The sequence below is a fragment of the Chiloscyllium plagiosum genome, unplaced genomic scaffold (assembly GCF_037043375.1).
Source record: "Chiloscyllium plagiosum isolate Xiang-an unplaced genomic scaffold, Cpla_swu_hap1 HiC_scaffold_27, whole genome shotgun sequence".
Classification (NCBI taxonomy): Eukaryota; Metazoa; Chordata; class Chondrichthyes; order Orectolobiformes; family Hemiscylliidae; genus Chiloscyllium; species Chiloscyllium plagiosum.
The window spans coordinates 71,765,550-71,786,344 of NW_028270165.1; the positions used below are offsets into that span (position 1 = coordinate 71,765,550).

The 20,795-nt window shown below is 44.6% G+C and overlaps 1 pseudogene; it reads right to left on the minus strand.

Annotated features, from left to right (window-relative positions):
• Positions 1–1,179: 1,179 nt before the first annotated feature.
• Positions 1,180–20,795, minus strand: part of LOC148144562 (uncharacterized) — a 70,676-nt pseudogene continuing 51,060 nt past the window's right edge.

Below are 20,795 nucleotides of genomic sequence, written 5' to 3' on the forward strand. Positions count from 1 at the left end.
ATGCCAGTATATCTTTCCTTAGAAAAGGGGCCCAAAACTGTTCACTACATTCCAGCTAGTCTGACGAGTAACTTTGACACTTTCTAAAAATAATCTGTGTTAATATAATCAACTTTTTTGGAGAAAGGGCCAACGGTATTACAAATAAGATTGTAGCTGAGCAAGCAATTCAGAATTTTTTAAAAAATCTTTCTTGTCTTCCTTGAATAAACTGGAGTGACTTCCCCGGAAATGTAAATTCATCAGAATCGATTTTTACTCATGGTAAATGCATTCGGAGGTATTGCATTCTCACGATTTTCCCTCTTTGGTCCAACATTCCCTGGAGAAACACGAGCCAATTTTACCAACACTGATCTACTTATAGGATAAACAAACCAAAAGAAACTTGGATACTATTAGTCAGAAAACAAACGCAGAAATCGCTGGAAAACCTCAGCAGTTTCTGAGGAACGGTCACTTGACCCGAAATGTTAATTGATTTCTCGCCACAGTTGCTGCCAGACCTGCTGAGCTTTTCCAGCGATTTCAGTTCTCGTTTTTTTTTACTTTATCGAATCATACAGCACGGAAACAGCTGCTTTGGTCCAACCAGTCCATGACAAACATAACCCCAAACTAGCCCCCCATGCCAGCCCCTGGTCCACATCCCTCCAAACCTGTCCTATTCATGTACTTATCTAAGTCTCTTTTCATCATTGCAACTGCACTTACATCCACCACACCCTCAGGACGTTCATTCCAAATGCAATCCACCCACTGTGTGAAAAGATTGCCCCTCATTTTTCTTTTAAAGTCCTGTTCCTTTTAGATCTCCAGCAATTTGACTTTAAATGTCCCACCCTATAACAGTGAAAACATATCAGTTCTCCTGACTCAGCTCCATCTTCTGCACTCGCTTTTAAGACAGGACCGTGGAGTGGAAATTACAATCAGATCTGTCACGATTTATCACATGGTGGTGTGTACTCCGAAATGTTCAAACGGCCCTCCTCCTCCTCGTTCACTTTTCCGAGGAATGGCAGTTTTCTACCATCGCAAGTCCCTTTGCCCTTCACTGAGAGGGTCACTGGAGATTTCCTCGTTCAGCTCCGGGCACAGCAAATTTTCCAGCTTCTTCGCTCCTCAGCGTCGCCAAACGAGCTGCAGACTTCACAATTCGATGCGCACTTGCTGTGAGAAGCGCTCACATGAATATAACAAAACAATCTGACCGTCTCCGTGCCAACTACTGGAGAAAATGAAACGCAAACTGAATACCTTTCACTTTCCAAACCTTCACTCCATTCAGTGATCCAGATGAAATTCGACACATCACTTCACTGGAGACGAAGTGGTGTGAGCGGCCAGTACCGCAGAAAGGGAAGCTCTGAACCTCCCACTTCACCAACTGTCAGAATGAATGTGGTTCATTCCTGGATGTGATGAGCCACAGCAAGAACAGCATAATGCACTGCTGCGATCACTTGTGAACTCGCTGGTGTCTCTGCAGGCTGGACAATCGAGTGAATTCCTTCCCACACTGAGAGCAGGTGAATGGTCTCGCCCCACTGTGAATCCGCTGGTGGAGCAGCAGGTTGGACGATTGAGTGAATTCCTTCCCACAGTCGGTGCAGGTGAACGGCCTCTCCCCGGTGTGAACTCGCTGGTGCGTTTGCAGGTTGAATAGCCGGGTGAATCGCTTCCCACACTTAGAACAAATGAACGGCCGCTCCCCAGTGTGAATACGATGGTGAGTGAGCAGGGTGGACGACTGAGTAAATCCTTTCCCACACTCACAGCAAGTGAACGGACGCTCCCCGGTGTGAACCCGCTTGTGTCTCAGCAGACTGGTCGAATCGGTGAACCCCTTCCCACATTCAGAGCAGGGGAATGGCCTCTCTTGGGTGTGAACTCGCTGGTGAGTCAGCAGGGTGGATATATCAGTGAATTCCTTCCCACACTCGGAACAGGTGAACGGCCTCTCCACGGCGTGGACTTGCCGGTGTCTCAGCAGGTTGGACAGAGCACTGAATCCTTTCTCACACACCGAACAGGTGAATGGCCTCTCCCCAGTGTGACTGCGCTGATGAATCTCGACTGCAGATGGGGAACAGAATGCCTTCCCGCAGTCCGCACATTTCCAGGATTTATTCATGTTGAGAATGCCTCTCCAGGCTTAACAAACAGGCGCAGGTTTGTGCATACACAGAACATATGTCTGGTTTCTTCTGTGCTGTGCATTGTGTGAGATTTTTTCAGGCTGTTTAACTTGTTAAAGTGTTTGTCACTGTTGTTGCACTCAAACACTCTCTCTCAAGTGTGCCTCAGAATTCCGTCTCCGCTCACATTGATTTTTAAAACCTTTTGGTGCAGACAGAATAGTGAATCATGATTCCATCAGAACTTGCCATGATGTTAGTTTCTGATTTCTTCTGACAAATCCTCCCCTTTAATTTTCTGGAAAAGCAGTTTTATACAATAATCACTATCAGTGCAAGACAAAAAAAAGTCTATTTCACGCTGACTGACAGATTTCAGCTCACGAGTACTGCACTCTCGATGAGCTAAAGGCCCTCCTCTATTCTGTGTGATTTTATGTTTGTTTCCTATCAGGCTACAAGTACCTAACAGCGATTAGAAGAAGCCCCCTGCATTTCAATATGTAGCTAATTTATTGAGTTAAATACTCAATACATATATGAATTAATATTATTGATACACCCCAGTGAGGTAAAATTCAATAATTCTTAAGCCCAACACTATAGCTTGTTCTCCAAGATTTACATGCAGATTACTGGACTAAAAATACACAATTTGCTGAATTGTCCCACTTGATTAAAGAGCTGGTGGGACGTCAGCAAGATGTTGAGGCATCGATTAACTCTTTACATCATGAAAAAGGTTTTCTAAAATTACAATGGGATCTTGCTCAAAGCGTTTTTGGGCTGAAAATGGCAGATGGCGTTCAATTTTGATTAACACAAGGCATTGCATTTTGATACCAGAAAAATACATCTGACTTTTTTCATTCATGGTGGGGCCTTGAGCAGTGTTGTAGAATGGAATGACCGAGGGCTTCAGGTGCATAATTCTTCAAAGTTTGCTCATCTGCAAACAACGTTTGGATAAAGATAAAAGCAAACGTTTCCCAGAACGATTATTACTTCTGTAAGCAAATGCAGAGAAGGGAATTAGTTCATGCTGTTCGAGTATCAGAACTGTGGTACCACAGTTAACAAAGCTGCTCTCGGTCTTCGACAGCCCCTTCAGCTGATGCATTGGACCAGTGAGTCTGAAAGATTCTTATACAATAATGAGGAAATAAATAGATAAATAAATACCTTTCCAAAGAATGTAACAGTAGAATCGAATGTTGCTTCTGATGCATTTAATGGTATGATCCGTGTAACTGACTTGCATTAACTTTACTTTGTGTCATCGTAAACATGACTCTTGTGTGGATATCAGATCAAATACACGGCTCACTACCACATTGTCTCTGACAATACAAGGCTGACGGATTTTTCAAAGAAAACAAAAGGCATTCCGTTAAAGCTTCCCTCATTTGAATGGGAATGGTGAAACAGCAGAGGTACATACCAACCCAAATTCTGTATCCTGACTGAAGTCGATGTATGATGACCAGGGTTACAAATGGCACAAAAATAAATGGCGTAGCAATTGGTGATGATGATTCAAAGAGTCTATAAGAAAACCAAGTTACAGACTGTTTAATGAGTGTGACTGTGACATACTCTGGCGAGATCTCCAGGAAATTTGTAGCAAAGAGAAAAAAAAAATCCAATTAATGAATGGGGAAAAAGCAAGTCATGAATTTTCATCAACCGTTCTCGAGATGATGGCACGGTGGCTTAGTCTTAACCACTGCTGCTTCATAGCACCAAAAACCAAGTTTTGATTTCACACTCAGAATGGGATTTGCACAATCTCCCTACGTCTGCATGGGTTTCATGAGGTTGTTCTGTTTTCGTACCTCAGTCAAAAGACGGGGAGGTTAGGTAAGTTAGACATAGGAGATGCAGGGGTAGGTTGGGTCTGTGTATAATGTTCTTCGGAGGCTTGGTGTGAATTCGATGGGCCAAATGGCATGCGCCCACACTGCAGAATTTCTATTTTCAGTTTGTGTAATTATTGACATTTTAAAAATGAATTTATTTGTAGGATGTCGGCACCACTGGCTAGCCAGTACGTATTACCTGTCCCTAGTTGCCCTTGTGAAGGTGGAGTTGAGCTGACTTTTTGAACTGCTGCAATTCACCTGTTCTCGGTTGACCTATATTGCCATTAGGGAGGGAATTATCGGAGTTTGACCAAGTGACAGTGAAGGAACGTCAGTATATTTCCAAATCAGGGTGGTGACTGGCTTGAAAGGGAATTCGAAGGTGGTGGCATTCCCAAATATCTCCCGGCTATTGTCCTTCGAGATGGAAGTGGTCGTGGGATTGGAAGGTTGTGTATGATTATCTTTGGTATACTTCTGCATTGCATCTTGTAGGTACCACAGACTGAGCCGTGGTGGTAGAGGGAGTGGATGTTAATGGATGTAGTGCCGATCAAACGGGCTGCTTTGTCCTGGATGATGGCAGTCTCCTTGGGTGTTGTTCAGACTGCTCTCATCTGGGCATTACGGAGTATTCTCTCACACCCCTGACTTCTGCCATGCATATGGTGACAGGCTTTGGGGAGTTAGGAAGTATGTTACTGGCGGAAATGTTTAAGTCTCTGACCTGCTCTTGTCGCTACTGTTTATATTTGATGGGTCCAGATGAGTATTTGGTCAGTAAAACCTCCAGGATGTTGACAGTGGTTAATTAAATGATGCTAACAACATAGGTCCTTCAAATTTGCTTCAATTGTGCTTTACCCTGATCTTTAACCTCTGTGCATCATGCTCTTTATTTTTCACTTTCTTTCATTTCGTCATCATCAGTTACTCACCATGCTGCCCTCTGCAAATATTATTACTGTACCCATCCGCTTTCCCGTTTCACCATTAATGTTTCTGATTTCTGCATATAGCCTTTCTTCAACTCCATCCGCATATTCAATTGTCATCACGTCTGACTATCTTTACATTTTGATGTTCCATACTTTCTAGTGTAATTTGCTCTCATTTCCCTTATCTCTGATTGTGGAGAAACACTGACCCTTCAAACTCAGCATAACGCAATTCCCGAAGCTATGCAAGTTTTAGTACAGTCTCAACCACTTGTTGTGACACTGTGCCCTCTCTGCACAGAGGTAAGTGGCGGTGTCATTAAGTCTGGCGTCTTTCACAGTCAGGACACTGACTTTGTCGTCTGCACTGATCGAAGCGGTGATCCTCTCGGATGGGTTAGCTTCCCTTTTCGCCATCATCAGATGCTGGGGTGGCTGATTCGGGAGCTGTCTGTACCAACGCACTGTGTTAAATGTAGTGCCAAAAGAGCAATTCATTGACACAATTCCCAGTTCAGTCACAACCATCCAGGGAGGAAGTTGCTTCAATTCGCCTTCTCCAGTCACCTCCTCGGAGATCAGAGTGGAAATCAGCAGGAGGACACTGCAAATTCGGAACATCATCTGATTGCAAGAACATTGGTGAAAGCAATTGTCCATGTAGTTTTGTTGAGGAACTGCAATTAATTATTATACTTATACAAGTAAATAACTAGAAAAGTGCACGGTTGACGACGAACTCACGTTTAACCTGGTGGAGTTGCTGAAGAATCTGAATTTTGGTGTGTGCTTCTGTATCAAGCCTCTCACACTGACAGTGGTTCACATTGTCTGGAAGTTCACTCCTGCTCCAGCCCTCATCTTCGATATTTATCATGGATTCGCACTGACATCTAGTGGTGTTGATAAGTAATTGCAATCTTCAAATTCTCACACCAGTTGCAGTTCACTGGATATTGCTCAAAACAACAGACGTGGCCTCCTTCTCCGTATAATACACTGAACAGGTGAGACCCTGCATTTCAAATTCATGTGCAACGTCCACCGATTTCAGACTGCTTCGTAACCAAGTCTTTATTCCGCAACGAAATTTCCAATGAGTGAAACAGTGAAATCAAATGTTTTTGCTCCTGCACTGACTGAAACGATCCATTGTAACCGGAATTAGTTAACTTTGCCGTGTCTCATTGAACACGTAACTGCTGTGTTTATATCAGATGCCCTGCAGTGTGTCAGATGTCGAGCATTGCCAGCAGCGCCCATACAAGGCAACTAAATATTCTAAAAAAAAAGGAAACGAATTGTTGTAAAGCCTCCTTCATTTTACTGGGAATGGTGGAAGAGCAGAGATACATGTCAACAGACCAACCAAATCCTGATTGAAGTGAATGTACCATAGATGACACAAAAGTAAACGAGAAGGCAAGTGGCCTTGATGATTCAAACAGCTCACAAGAAGACCACGTTAGAGACTGTCCCAGTGAGTGTGACTATATCGTACTCTGGCGAGATCTCAAGGAAATTTACAGCGCCAAGAAATGAACACTTTCTGAGTGCGGCAATACCAAATCATGAATTAAAGGAAGCATTCGCGTGCTGTCGCTGTGCTGGCTCAGCGGTTAGCACTCCTGTCTCCAAACACCAAAGAGCCAGGTTCGATTTCAGCCTCAGGTGACAGTCTGCGTGAAATTTACAAGTTTTCCCTCTGTCTGCATGAGTTTCCTATATTTGCTCCGGAATTCACCCACAGTCCAATAATGGATCAGACAGGAATATTAGCAACACGAGATGTCGGGTGAGGGTCGATCTGGTGTGATGACCAACTGAGATTGAGTGGGCCAAATGCCCCACTGCCATACTGTGTGGACTATGCTTAGGTTGTATAATAAATGATATTTTTAATCATTTATCCATTTGTGAGACGTGGCCATCCCTGGCTAGCCAGCATTTATTGCCCATTCCTAGTTGCCCTTGAGAAAGTGGGAATGAGTTGCCTTCTTGAACCACTGCAGTCAACCTGCTGTGGGTTGACCCACAATGCCACAGATGGAAATCCAAGATTTTTACACAGACCCGTTGAAGGAATGGCAATATATTTTCAAGTCAGGATGGTGTCACGAAGGTGGTCATTTTTCTACAAGCTGTTCCTGTTCTCAACCTGTGTCCTTGGCTTTTTTTTCCAGAGTTTCTGTAAAACAGTCTGGGCTCCGAATCGACTTAATTGGTACAGAGATGAAAAGGATTTTGGGGTGTGGAGGGCGAGAGGTGGCCTTTTTGTTTATACGTAAACAAATAAGACTTTAGGCCAAAGCTTTTATGTTTTAGAAGTAACCTGTATTATGAAAAGGTAATGGTCAGTCCTGGAAGCTGAATTCTTGGTGTTAGTCAGGTTCGCAGTAGTGGACTGTTTGGAAACAGGCTGCTAATCTCTCTTTCCTTCGCCCTTTTAACTTCGATCTGAAAACCTCTGTTTCATCTTACTCTATGTTGAAGGGGGTTGTATATTGGGACTGTTGTGTATATTCTGAAAAGCATAATTAATTTAGTTTGGATAGACTGACTACGGTGGGTCATCCATATTCTCTTCTTTGTGATTCATTCCGTAATTTTGTGAAGACAGTTTTGCCTGTTTTAAAACCTGGTCGTCAACCTCGCTAACTTACTGCGTGTAAATTTCACTGGTCGCTTATCGAAGCACATTGTGAAGTTTTGGGTCTGGGCTGTCTGCTTAAGAATGTTTTGAGCGGACTGGCCTAGTCCAGAACAATGGTGAGTGGCTGAGACGGAATCTTTAAGGTGGCGGTGTTCCCATATGTCTGCTGATCCTTGTCCTTGCAGGTGGAAGTGGTTGCAGGTTTGGAAGGTGCTATCTGAGGATCTTAGCTAAATGGTGGTGGAGGCGGTAGATGCTTGTGAATGTTGTGCCAATCAAACGGGCTGCTTTGTCCTGGATGGTGTCAAGAATCTCCAGATTATTTGCAGCTGCACTCATCCAGACAAGTGGGGAGTATTCCATCACACTACTGACTTGTGCCTTGTCGACGGTGGACAGGCTTTCAGGAGGCAGGAAGTATATGTTACTCGCTGCATTCATCCTAGTCTCTGCTCTTGTTGTTACTACGTTTCTGCGTTGTGTCCAGTTGAGTTCTTATTCTTTGAAACCCGCACGAGGTAGACAGTGGGAGATTCGGTGAAGTTACATTGCATTAAAGGAAATTCCACCATTTTTCCTTCATGTCTCCTTCGACTGTGATTTGACCTGATCTTTCACATCATCCTTGTTATTTTTCTCTTTCTTCCATTTCTTCTTCAATCGTTTCTCATCGTTCTGCCCTCTGCAAGTATTATTAAAGTATCTCTCCACTTTTCCATTTCTCCATCACTCTTTCATGTTTGCCAACATATACTTCCTTCACCCCCATCCGCATCTCCAATTGTCTTCACTTCTGACCATCTTTAAATTAACCTGTTCCATACTTTCTGGTGTATTTTGCTGTTATTTCCATTGTCTCAGATTTTGGCGCCCAGAATTAGTAACACTAATACTTCAAACTCACGATACCGGAACTCCCACTCTGTGCTGGTTTTAGTACACGCTCTCCATCAGTGTGTAACACTGTGTCTTCATTGCACAGAGATAGATTGCTGTGTCATTAAGTCTGGCGTCTTTCACAGTCAGGGTGCTGATTTTGTAATCTCCACTGATTGAAGCAGTGATCCTCTCGGGCTGATCATTTTCCCTTTTGGCCGTCACCAGGTGCTGGGGTGCCTGATTCGGGACCTGTCTGTACCAGTGTATTGCGCTCGACGAGGCGGCAATGGAGCAATTCATGGACACAATTCCCACTTCACTAACAACTATCCACGGAGGAAGTTGCATTACATCACCTTCTCCAGTCACATCCGTGGAAGTCAGAGCGGAAAACATCAGAAGGACTCTGCAAATTCGGAACATTATCAGATTGCAAGAGCAGTGGCAGACACAATTGTCCACGGGGTTCTGTTGAGGAACTGGACGCAATTGTTACATTTGCACAAGTAAGTATCGAGAACAATGCACACTTGATGTCTAGCGCAGACCAGCCTTGCTGTTGGAGTTGCAGAAGACGCTTAGTCTTGGTGTTTGTTTCTGTAACAAGCCTCTGACACTGAAAGGTGCTCACGGTCTGGAAGGTCACTCCTCCTTCAGCCGACGGCGTCAATATTTATCCCAGGTTCACACTGCCATCTAGTGGCAAGTACAAATAATTGCGACATTCACAGCCTCGCGCCAATTACACTTCACGCGATACTGCTCAATGAAAGCAGACATGTCCTCCTTCCCAGTTGAACACTGTGAGCAGCTGAGAATCTGCATTTCAATTTCATTTGCAGCATCTAAAGATTTCAGACGATGCTCCTCCTGAATCGTAACCAAACCTTTAATCCTCAAGGCAATTTTTGTGAATGAAACAGTAGAATTGTATGTTGCTTTGCTGCATTTACTGGGAAGATATATTGTAATCACATTTATTTAATTTTACTTTATCTTATTGTAAATGTAACTCCTACATCTATATCAGATGCACTGCAGTTTGTCAAGTTAATGGCTCATGGCCACATTGTTCTGGACAGTTAGAGGTAGATGTCAGCATTGCTCGTCACTCCCATGAAGGACTACCAAATGTTTCAAAAGGAAAAAACACAATATGGTAAACGCTTCCGTCATCTGAATGGGAATGGTGTAAGAGGAGAGATAGACATCAACGTGAGGTGCAAATCCTGCTATGTTTACAGATGACACAAATATAAATGGGAAGGTAAGTGCTGATGATGATTCCAAGAGTCCACAAGAAGACGAGGTTACCACCTGCTCCAGTGAGTGTGACTAATGCATAATCTGATGAGACCTCTTTTAAATTTGCAGCACCAGAAAATGCACAATTTATGAGTTGAAGCAATACCAAATCATGAATCCCCAGGAAACATGCCAGAGACGATGTCATTGTGGCTCAGTGGTGAGGACTCCTGCCCGACAGCACCAAAGACCCTGGTTTGATTTCAGCCTCAGGTGACAGTCTGCACATTTTCCCCGTGTCCGCGTGAGTTTCGTGCGGGTGCTCTGGAATCCAGCCCCAGTCCAAACGTGGAAGGCGAGGTGAATTAGCCAGAGAAGATGCAGGAATAGTCTGGGTGTGAGGTTCTTCAGAGACACGATGGTTCCAATGGCCTGCTGCCGTACTGTAGGGATTCTATGGTTAGACTGTTAAGCCTGTTTTTTTTATTTGTTTGTGAGACGTGGGTGTCGCTGACTGGTCAGTATTTATTGCCCATTCCTCGGCCACGTTAAGGAGTTTGTAGCGAGCTGCCTTCTTGAACCCCTGCAGCACACGTGTTGTGTGTGGACACATAATGCCATTAGTGAGGGATTTCCTGGATTTTCACCGAGCAACAGTGAAGGAACGTCGATAAGTTTCCAAGTGAAGATGATGAGTGGCATCCACGGGAACTTGAATGTGGTGGTGTTCCCATATGTCGCCTGGCCCTTGTGGAAATGGTAGTGGGTGTGCAAGGTACTGGCTGAGAATCCTTGGTAAACCTCAGCAGTGAAACTTGCAGGTTGTGCACACTGAGTGTCAGTAGTGGAAGGGGTGGATGCCTATGGATGCTGTGATAATCTAACGGGCTGCTTTGTCTTGGTCGGTGTCAAGATTCTTGAGTATTGTTGGGGGTGCACTCATTCAGGCAGTTAGAGAGAATTCCATCACACTCCTAACTTGCGCCTTGTTAATGGTGGGCATTCTTTAGGGAATCAGGAAATACGTTACTCTCCACAGTAATCCGAACCTCTGACCTGCTCTTGTACCCATTGTGTTTATGTGGTGAGTCCTGTTAAGTTATTTATCATTAAATCCCCCAGGACGTTGACAGTGGATATTCAGTGATGGTAACATTATTTTCAAAGAAAATCTATCATATTTTCTTCATGTTTCCTTTTATTGTGATTTAAGCAGACCTTTAAACTCTGCGCATCATGCTTGTTATTTTTCGCTTACTTCCAGTTCTTCTTCAACAGGTTCCCAACATACTGCCCACTGCAAGCATTGTTGAAGTATCTCTATTCTTTCCTTTTTTCTCTATCATTTTTCTGATGTGCAAGTATACACTTCCTTCATCCCCTTCTGCATGTGTAATTGTCTTCACCGCTGACCATCTTTAACTTAAGCTGTTCCATGCTTTCTGGTGAATTTTGTTCTCATTTCTCATATCTCGGCTTTTGGGGCACAGAATTAGTAACACAGATACTGCAAAATCAACGTATTGGAACTCCCACTCCATGCAGGTTTTCGTACACGCCGTCCACCTGTTTGCGACACTGTGCCTTCATTGCACAGAGGTAGGTGGCGGTGTCATTAAGTCTGGTGTCTTTGACAGTCAGGGTACTGATTTTGTAATCTCCACTGATTGAAGCGGCGATCCTCTTAGGGCTGATCATCGTCTCTTTTAGCCATCACCAGAAGCTGGGGTGGCTGATTCGGGAGCTGTCTATATCAACGCACGTTGGTTGCTGTACTGGCGAAAGAGCAATTCATGGACACAATTCCCATTTCTCTAACAACTATCCAACGGGGAGAGTTACTTCACTTCGCCTTTTCCGGTCACCTCCGTGGCCATCAGAGTGGAAAACATCAGGAGGATTTTGCAAATTTGGAACATTATCAAATTGCAAGGACAGTGGTGAAAGCAATTTTCCACGGAGCTCTGGTGAGGAATCAGATACAAATGTTATTTTTATAAGAGTACACAACTGGAATAATGCATGCTTTACGTCTAACTCTGAACTGCCTTCCGGTTAAAGTTGCAGAAGAAGCTGAGCCTTGGTTTATGTTTCTGTCATAAGCTTCTCACATTGACAGTCGCTCACAATGTCTGGAAGATCACTCCTCCTCCAGCCCTCATTTTTAATATTGATCACAGATTCGCACTGCCCTCTAGTGGCCTGTACATGTAATTGCGACGTTCACTCATTACACTTCACAGGATTGTGCTCAATGAGAACAGGTCTGTCGTCCCTCCCGTGAAAACACTGTGAACAGGTGAGACTGTGCATTTCTCATTTATTCGCACCGTCCAACGATGTCAGAATGCCTTCCTCCTGCATTGCAACCAATGCTTTCTTCCACACAGCGATTACTCTCAGTGCAATGACAGAAATGCATTGAAATTGTCGATGTGTACTTTGAAACTGTGTGGTTGTTCAAACTGATCCGATGTGAGACGCCTTCTCATCGTTGGATTGTCAGCAGAACCAGGAAGATGGAGCTAATCATTATATTTTTTTATTTCAAAAATATACTTTATTCATAAAATAATTTTGGTGGTCTGTACAGTTGGTCATGCCATAGATACGTAAACAGTTATATGAGGAGATCAGAATTTATCATTTGTATATACAGGTCTGTACGTGTATCAAGCATATGTCCATATATTTAGCTGAGGCATCAGCAGAGCCCAAATGACTGCGTGGGCCGAACCTCGACAAACACCACTGCATTCCCCTCCAGAATTCCTCTGCATAGGCACATTCCTGAAGGAGGTGTGTGACAGTCTCGTCCCCCCTGCAGCCGCTTCGAGGGCAGCGTGCGGTGCGGCTGAGAGTCCGGGCATGCATAAAGGATCTCACCGGCAGAGCCCGTCTCACCACCAGACAAGCCATGTCTTGGTGCTCGTTGGAAAGTTCTGGCGATGAGGCATTAATTGAGGGTTCTTTCTGCTGCCTTCTGAATCAAACCAAACCACAGATATGACCTCTGCTCAGGGGTCCACAGTTCAGTCAGTGTGACTGCGAAGAGGGTGGAGGATGGATCGCTGATTACACGGAGTCTTCTTCATGAAGAGAATCCTCCTGCATTGCTGTGGATTCCAAACAACAGGTATGTTCTGTCTAGCAGAACTCCCCCAGTGGTGGCTGCATCAACATGACCTTCAGGAGCGTGAAGCAATGTGGAGAACTCCTGATGTTATTCTGGGGCCAAAGATAGGTGAGGCTCCACTCTGCTTCCTGTCCGCAGCATTATTGTTCACTCTCCTTGCACAGAAGGGCCAGAATGTGACAATCCATTTGCACAAGCCCTCACGTCCCAGAAGCAGATGGCCTGATCTTCCTGGGAAATGCACCTGCAGCTTCAAGGTGGCAGCACCGACGGAATGGACCCCTTTGGGATTTGGACCCAGCCATCTGCAGGTAAAAGTGACCCTCAACGTAGACGCCATTGGGTATATATTCCGCCCACACTCAGGCTTTGTGATTGAAGGGAAACAAGGCTACCTGACAGTCACAGTACAACCGAGCTTGGCCAGGACATGCTGGCAGTCTGTACCATTTTGTTTCTGGTAGCTACCATGTGCAAATCCATGATGAAAGGCAGTATCACATTGATCTACCAGAGGAGGGGGAGCGGGAGCGCATTGGAAATTGGTATCTGTTGATTCTGTTGACGTCATCGCCAATTGGGTCAACGTGATCCACCCCGACCAACCCTGTGCTGTACCGAGCATGACAACGTAGAAGTCCCTCATGCTCCTCAGGGATGCAAACGCTTAAATGCAAGATATGGGGGTGGATATCTGCCTCTTCAGCCCGGACCAGGAGAAGGCCTATGATGGGATGGGTATCACACACCTACGTGCGAGATATGCTCTCCAAAAACAGTTTTGGGGAGGGAACCTGCAATTCGATCTGACTGTTCCACGCCAACATCATTAGCACCGTCTCAATCAATGGGTGCGAATTAGAAAGTTTCCTGATCCAAGTCGGGTGTCAGGCAGGGCTATCCCCGCTCTCCTGACTTGTTTGTGTGTAGTGTAGAGTCTTTGCTGTGTCCGTCAGGAAGAGTGTTAGCATGAGAGGGGTGACTATTCCATGCAGCGGAGGCCAGCAAGTCAAAGCCTCCCTTGGATGACGTTTTGCTTCAATTCTCCTCGGGAGCCAAGGTAAATCAAGGCAAGAGTGGAGGCTATGTTCTTTGGGAACTGGGCCGACTGATCATTCATCCCCTTCACCATCAGGACAGATAACCAGAAGGTGCACGGGATATTGTTCAGAGCATGCGCAAAATGTTGAGAGGAGCGCATCACCAAAAGGAAGCAGAAATGGAGCTTTTGGGAGCACCGCTCCCTCTCCATTGTGGGTAAAAACCTGGTCATCAGGGGTGAGGTATTCTCTCTGTTGTTGGACATGGTGCAGGTCTGGCCCATTCCCTGAACCTGTGCTGTTTCAGTCGCCAGAGCTATTTTCCACTTCATCTGGAAGCCTAAAGTAGTCCGGGTCTGGAGGGATCACATGTACAAAACGCTGGATAAGGAAGGGATAAAACTTAGCCAGCGTTGCCCTCACCCTGACATCCACCTTTGTGTGTAGCTGCATCAAGCTGTGCGTGGATGCTCGCTACATAAACACCAAGTGTCACTGTGCACCGAGGTTTTACCTGCCAACAGTGTTGTGATCGATGGGCCTGCCCTCGCTTCTATAGAATTCTCCAAGTCGTCGGAGCATCCCGTGTTGTCACCTACCCTGCCATCAATAAACTTGCAAATCGAAACACCTTTGACCACCAGTCTATCAGGAAGTGGTCAGCACATAGCATCCTGGAGACCCAGAGTCAAAGGTGGATCCTGTCGGGTGGCTCCCTGAGCAGACTTTCAAGTAATTTGGCAAAATGCCTCATCACCAGAACTTTCTAACAATCACCAAAACATCACAAGTCGTCTGGTGGTGAGAAGGACACTAACTGTCAGATCCACATTGCACACCCGGTCAGCCTGCACCACCGCACGCTGCCTTTGTGGAGGGTATTTACTGTTATACATGTCCTTTTGGAATGTGCCTTTGCAAAGCAAGTCTGGAGGAAGTTGCAATGGTTTATGCCAAGATTCGCCCTGAGCTGATCCATGACACAGGTCCGTCAGGTCAGCGAACGACGCTCTTTGTTCTGCCCCAAACTTGTTGGTCTTCCAGAACAAGGAATTGCCCCCGACTGAGTATTGCAGACTGACACATCCTTTACATGATAAGGGATGCACTGAAGCTTGAGGCAGCTGCCGCCGAGGTGCACTGGGGAAAGACCACTGTCTGAGCTCTTTCTGCTGAAGGTAAATGGGTGTCTGTTCTGTTATTGGAGCCTACTCATGACCTAAGAATGAGTAAACGTTAGTATTGTACGAGTAAGACAAGTGTTTTATTGATAGATTCAAAGATTTTTTTTCGTGTTTGTTACTTGATGTGCAACTGTATAGAACTGAATTGTTTTTGTGATAATGCATACAGACAGAGATTTCGAATGAATGAAGAATATTCTGAAATATAAAAAATGTTTATTTCTTTCTGTTATGAACAACTGGAAGAGCGACATTGACAGCTCGTTACAGTGAATCACTCTGTTAGGATCTGTCAGAAATCACTCCACTCTGCCTCCCACACACACACACACACACACAATCACACTCGCACACACACACACACACACACACTCACACACACACACACACTCACTCACACACACACACACACTCACACACACACACAGTTCATTCATCTCCTTCTGCTAAAGAATGTAATAGATTCTTTATACTAGTGTCTGTAAGGACGTGGAATCTGAAGTTTGCAGCAGAAATGGAGTCATGGCTAGTGTGGAAACTGGAAGGGTGTAGGATATGAGGAACAGAATCAGGCCATTTGGCCCATCATCGAATCTGTCCTGCCATTTGATCATGTTACTCAAACCCATTCTTCTGCCTTCTCACTGTAACCCTCGATTCCCTTATTAACCAAGAAGCTATCTATTTCTGTCTAAAATACACTCAATGAGTTGGTCTCCACTACTTCTGCAGCGATGAGTTCCACAGATTCTCCACCCTCTGGCTGAAGAAATTCCTCCTCATTTCAGTTCTAAAAGGGTCACGCTATTCAGTCTTGTCGGTATTCTGGAAGTTTCAATCAGATTCCCCATCCTTCTAAACTCTATCGAGTACAATCCAGAGACTTCAACCACCTCTCATATGACATGCTACTTGGAAACTTCCTCTGAACCCCGTCCAGGGCCAGCACACCCTTCCTTAGAGATCGGGCTAAAAGATGCTCACAACATTCCAAATGCTGTCCGACTAGAGCCTTATACAGCCTCAATCATGCATCCCCTTCCTCTTGCATTCTGGTGCTCTCAAAATGAATGCCAATATTTAATTTGCCTTTCTAAATGCGAACTCGTACAATCATACAGCACTGAAACAGGGCCTTCAGTCCAACCCAACTGTGCAGTACAGACATCCCAATCTGATCGAGTCTCCCTTAGGTACGTGCTCAGCTGAATATGTGTGCCAGTCAGTGGGTGCGCGCACCTCTGTGCATATTATATCTGTGTGCTTGTATGTGTGTGTCTTATGTTTCTGTCTGTGTTTCTGCCTGTGTGCGTTCATCTGTGTATGCTTGTGTTTCTACGTGTATCTGTCATCGTGCGTTTCTGTCTGTGTATTCATTTCTGCACTTAGTTGGAGAAATGTGGGTGCAGGTTGGATGAATTATCTCCCTGTTGCTCTCGTCGGCTCAAAACAAATGACATAATGTCACCACCTGCTGGAGGATCGACGCTACTGCACAAGTGACGCATGTTTAATCAGGAATTTTTACGAGGGCTCCTGGTGGGAATTTAACGTGGGTTACTTTTGGGGGGAGCGGAGCTAAAACTAAGGTTCATGGATGAAAAGTAAGGAGGCATAATTTAAAACAGAGATGAGAGAAAGCGATTCAAGGGCAGCCAAATACATGGCATTTTGTTGACTCTGCTGCAGGGGGAGGGAGAAAGAGGTATAGAGATACTATAGTTGCAGTGGGATTCTATCGTAAGGTAATAGATGGGCACTTTTGTGGCTGAAAACAGGAGTCCAGAATGGTGTGCTGTCTGCCTGGTTTTGGGATGCTCCATGTCTCAGAGCAGTTGCAGGGCATTCTGAAGGAGAAGGGCAAATAGCCAGTAATCGCAGTACACCTTGGCACGCACGTCATAGGAAAAAGCAAGGATGAGATCCCAAAAGCAGAGTACAGAGAACTAGGAAAAAAACTGGAAATGCTGTACCTCAAAGGTACTTATCTCAGGATTGCTACCAGTGAAATAACCCAGTCACGATAGAAAAGCAGGATATATGCGATGAACACTTGGCTAATAGGATGGTGTGAGGGGGGTGTATCAGATTCGTAGGACATTAGGACCGATTCTGTGGCAGGTAGGACCTGTTCAAACTGAACTGGTTGCATCTGGGCAGGTCCGGGACTGATTCCTTGGGGGTGGACTTAGTTAGACGCCTTGAGGAGGATTTAAACTCGTGTGATAGGGGAATGAGCGCCAGAGGAGTACAGCAGCAGATGGACAAAGTAAGGGAGATGGGGAAACCATGGCAAAAATGACTAACAACAAGAGCAGTCAAGATAACCCTGCTGAAAAGAGCAGGGGAGGTAGTCTGAAATCTATATGCTTCAATGTCAGAGATAAAATGGGAAGGAATAATGCCTGTCAGAGACGAAAGTGGGATGTTGTATGTGGAGATCACAAAGGTGCCAAACGAATATTTCACATCTCGTTTCAGTCAGGAACAGGAGAATATTGTGGTGGAGAAGTCTGAGATACGGGTTATTAGTCTTGGAAGGATTGACGTTAGTAAGGAGGAGGTGTTATCAATTACAGACGTTGTGAAAGTAGATACGTCCCCATGGCCTGATGGGATTTTTCCAAGAATTCTCTGGGAAGCTTGGAGGAGATGGTGGCGCCTTTGGTCTTGATCTTTGAGTCGTCATTGTCTACAGGTTTAGTGCCAGAGGACTGGAGGGTTGCAAATGTTGTGCCCTTGTTCAAGAAGGGCAGTAGACATGGCACAGGTAACTATAGACCAGTGAGCCTTACGTCAGTTGTAGGAAAACTTTTGGAAAGGATTATAAGAGATAGGAATTATAGTCATCTAGCAAGCAACAATTTGATTGGAAACAGCCAACATGAATTCATCATGGTATCACACAAACCCCATTGAGTTTTTTGAGAAGTGGACCAAGCATGTGGATGAGGGCAGTTGACATGGTGTACATGGACTTAAGGAAAGCCTTTGATACGTTTCCGCATATAGGCTATTGGATAAAACGTGGAGGCATGGAATTGAAGGTGATTTAGCAGTTTGAATGAGAAACTGGCTTCCCGTACGAAGCCAACGAGATGTGATTAATGGAAAGTAATCAGGCTGGAGCCCGATTACTAGTGGTGCGCTACAAGGGTCTGTTTGGGATCATTGTTGTTTTTCATTTTTTAATAAACGACTTCGACACAGCTACAGTTGAATGAGTCAGTAAGTTGGCAGATGATACTAAAGTCAGTGGAGTGGTGAACAGTGTGGAAGAATATCGCTGGTTGCAGGGAGATTTGGATTAACAACAGAATTTGGCTGAAAGGTGGCAAATGGAGTTCAATGCAGATAAACGTGAGGTAATGGGAAGAATAGCAGGAAGGCAGAATACTGGGTCAAATGGAAGATTTTTGGTAGCGTGGATATGCAGAGGAATCTTGGTGTCCATTTACATAGATCCCGGAAAGTTGTAACCCAGGTTGATAGTACTGTTAAGAAAGCATACGTTGTGTTTGGTTTCATTGGTAGTGGGATTGAGTTCCTGAGCCGTGATGTCATGCTGCAACTGCACAAAATGCTAGTGCAGCCTCACTTGGAGTATTGTGTGCAGTTCTGGTCGCCCCATTTCAGGAAGGATGTGGAAGCATTGGAAAAGGTGCAGAGGAGATTTACCCAGGATATTGTCTGGTCTGGAGTGAAGGTCTTATGAGGAAAGGCTGAGGGTCTTGGGTCTGTTCTCATTGGAGAGAAGAAGGCTAAGAGGGAATTTATGAGAGACATACAATACGATCATAGGATTAGATAGGGTTGACAATAAAAGTCTTTTTCTGAGGATGATGACGTCTGCTTGTACGTGGCAGTATAGTGGCAAACTGAGGGATGATAGATTTAAGACAGATGTCAGAGGCAGGTTCTTCACTCGGAGACTGGTGAGGTTGTGGAATGCCCACCTGCCAATATAGTTAACTCAGCTACATGAGAGACATTTAAACAGTCCTTGGAGAGGTATATGGATGATGATGGGATAGTGTAGGGTGATGGGAATAGATTAGTTTACCAGGTGGGCCCCTCATAGAGGGCGTACCAACCTGTTCTGCGCTGTATTGTTCTATGTTCTAAACTTAAGAGCTTTGGTTAGTACTTGAAACTATGACATTCCTGCAATTACAAAGACCTGGCTGTAGGAGAGACAGTATCGACATCTGAATGTCCCAGGATTTAGGTGTTTCAAGTGTGACAGATGGGGAGGTAACAGGAATGGGGGAGTTTCATTACTGGTTTTGCTTGGAGGCAGCTCTTTGATGGTAAATATGCATCAAACATCTGGGAGTATTTCAAATGGTAGTTGATAAGAGTTCAGGAGTGTCGTGCGCCTGCAAGAACGAAGGAGAGGTATGGCAAGTTATATGAATCATGGATAATCAGGGATGTTATGACCTTGGTCAAAAAGGAAAAGGAAGCATACATAAGGTCTTGGAGGATGGGAACTGAGAATGCCTTGATTTATATAAGGAAAGTAAGAAAGAACTTAAACAAGGAATTAGAAGGGCTTAAAACAGCACATCAAAAGTCATCAGTCAACATGATTAAGGAGAATTCCAAAGCATTTTGTTCGAATTTAAAACACAACAGGATAGCCATTGAAAGGGTTCATATATTTAAGGACAAAGGAGGAAATCTGTTTGTGGAGCCAGAAGACGTTGGTGAGGTCCTTAACCAGTACTTTGTGTTTGTATTCACGAAAGAGAAGGAATTGATTGCGGTTGATCTCAGGGAAGGCGGGTTTCTAAGCCAGATTGGTATTTAAAAGCAAGAGGTATTGTGTGCCTGAAAAAGCATTAAGGAAGATAGGTCCTCAGGACCTGATTGGATTTACCCCAGAATATCCAGGGAGGCAAATGAACAACATGCTGGCGCATTGACAGACATCCTTGTATGCTCTTTCGAAACAGGTATGATCCCAGAGGACCTCAGAATAGACAATGTTGTTCCATTGTTTAAACGTAGTAGCAGGGATAATTCAGGAAATTACAGGCCTGCAAGCCTCACGTCAGTGGGAAGGAAATGATTGGAACTCATCCTCAGGGACATGATTTTTACGTATTCAGAAGCAATTGGATTTATTAGTGTTGGATAGCATGGTGTTGTGCAGGGGACGTTGTGCCTCACTAACTTGTTTGACTTTTTTGAGGAGGTAATGAAGATGATTGATGAGAGAAATGCAGTTTGTGTTGTCTACATGGACTGAAATAAAGCCTTTCACAAGGTCTTCATGACAGACTGGTACAAAAGATCAAGTCACATTGCATTAAGGTGAGCTGGCAAAATGGATACAGAACTGGCTTAGACATAGGATACAGAGGGTAGCTGCAGACGGATGCTTTTTGGAATGGAGACTTGTGGATAGTGGGATTGCACGTGGATCAATGCTCTGACCTCTGCTGACCGCAACTACATAAATGATTTGGAAGAAAACGTGGCTGGTCTAATCAGTAAGTTTGAGGATCATACAAATATTGTTGGGGATTGTCAGAGAATATTCGCAGGATATAGATCAACTGGAGGCATGGCAAGGAAAAAGGCAGAGTGAGTTTTATTTGGACAGATGCGAGGCGATGAGTTTTGAAAGGTCAAGTACAGGTGGAAATTAGAAAGTGAATGGCAGAACCTGTAGGAGTCTTAATATGCTGTGGGATCTGGGTGTGTAGGTC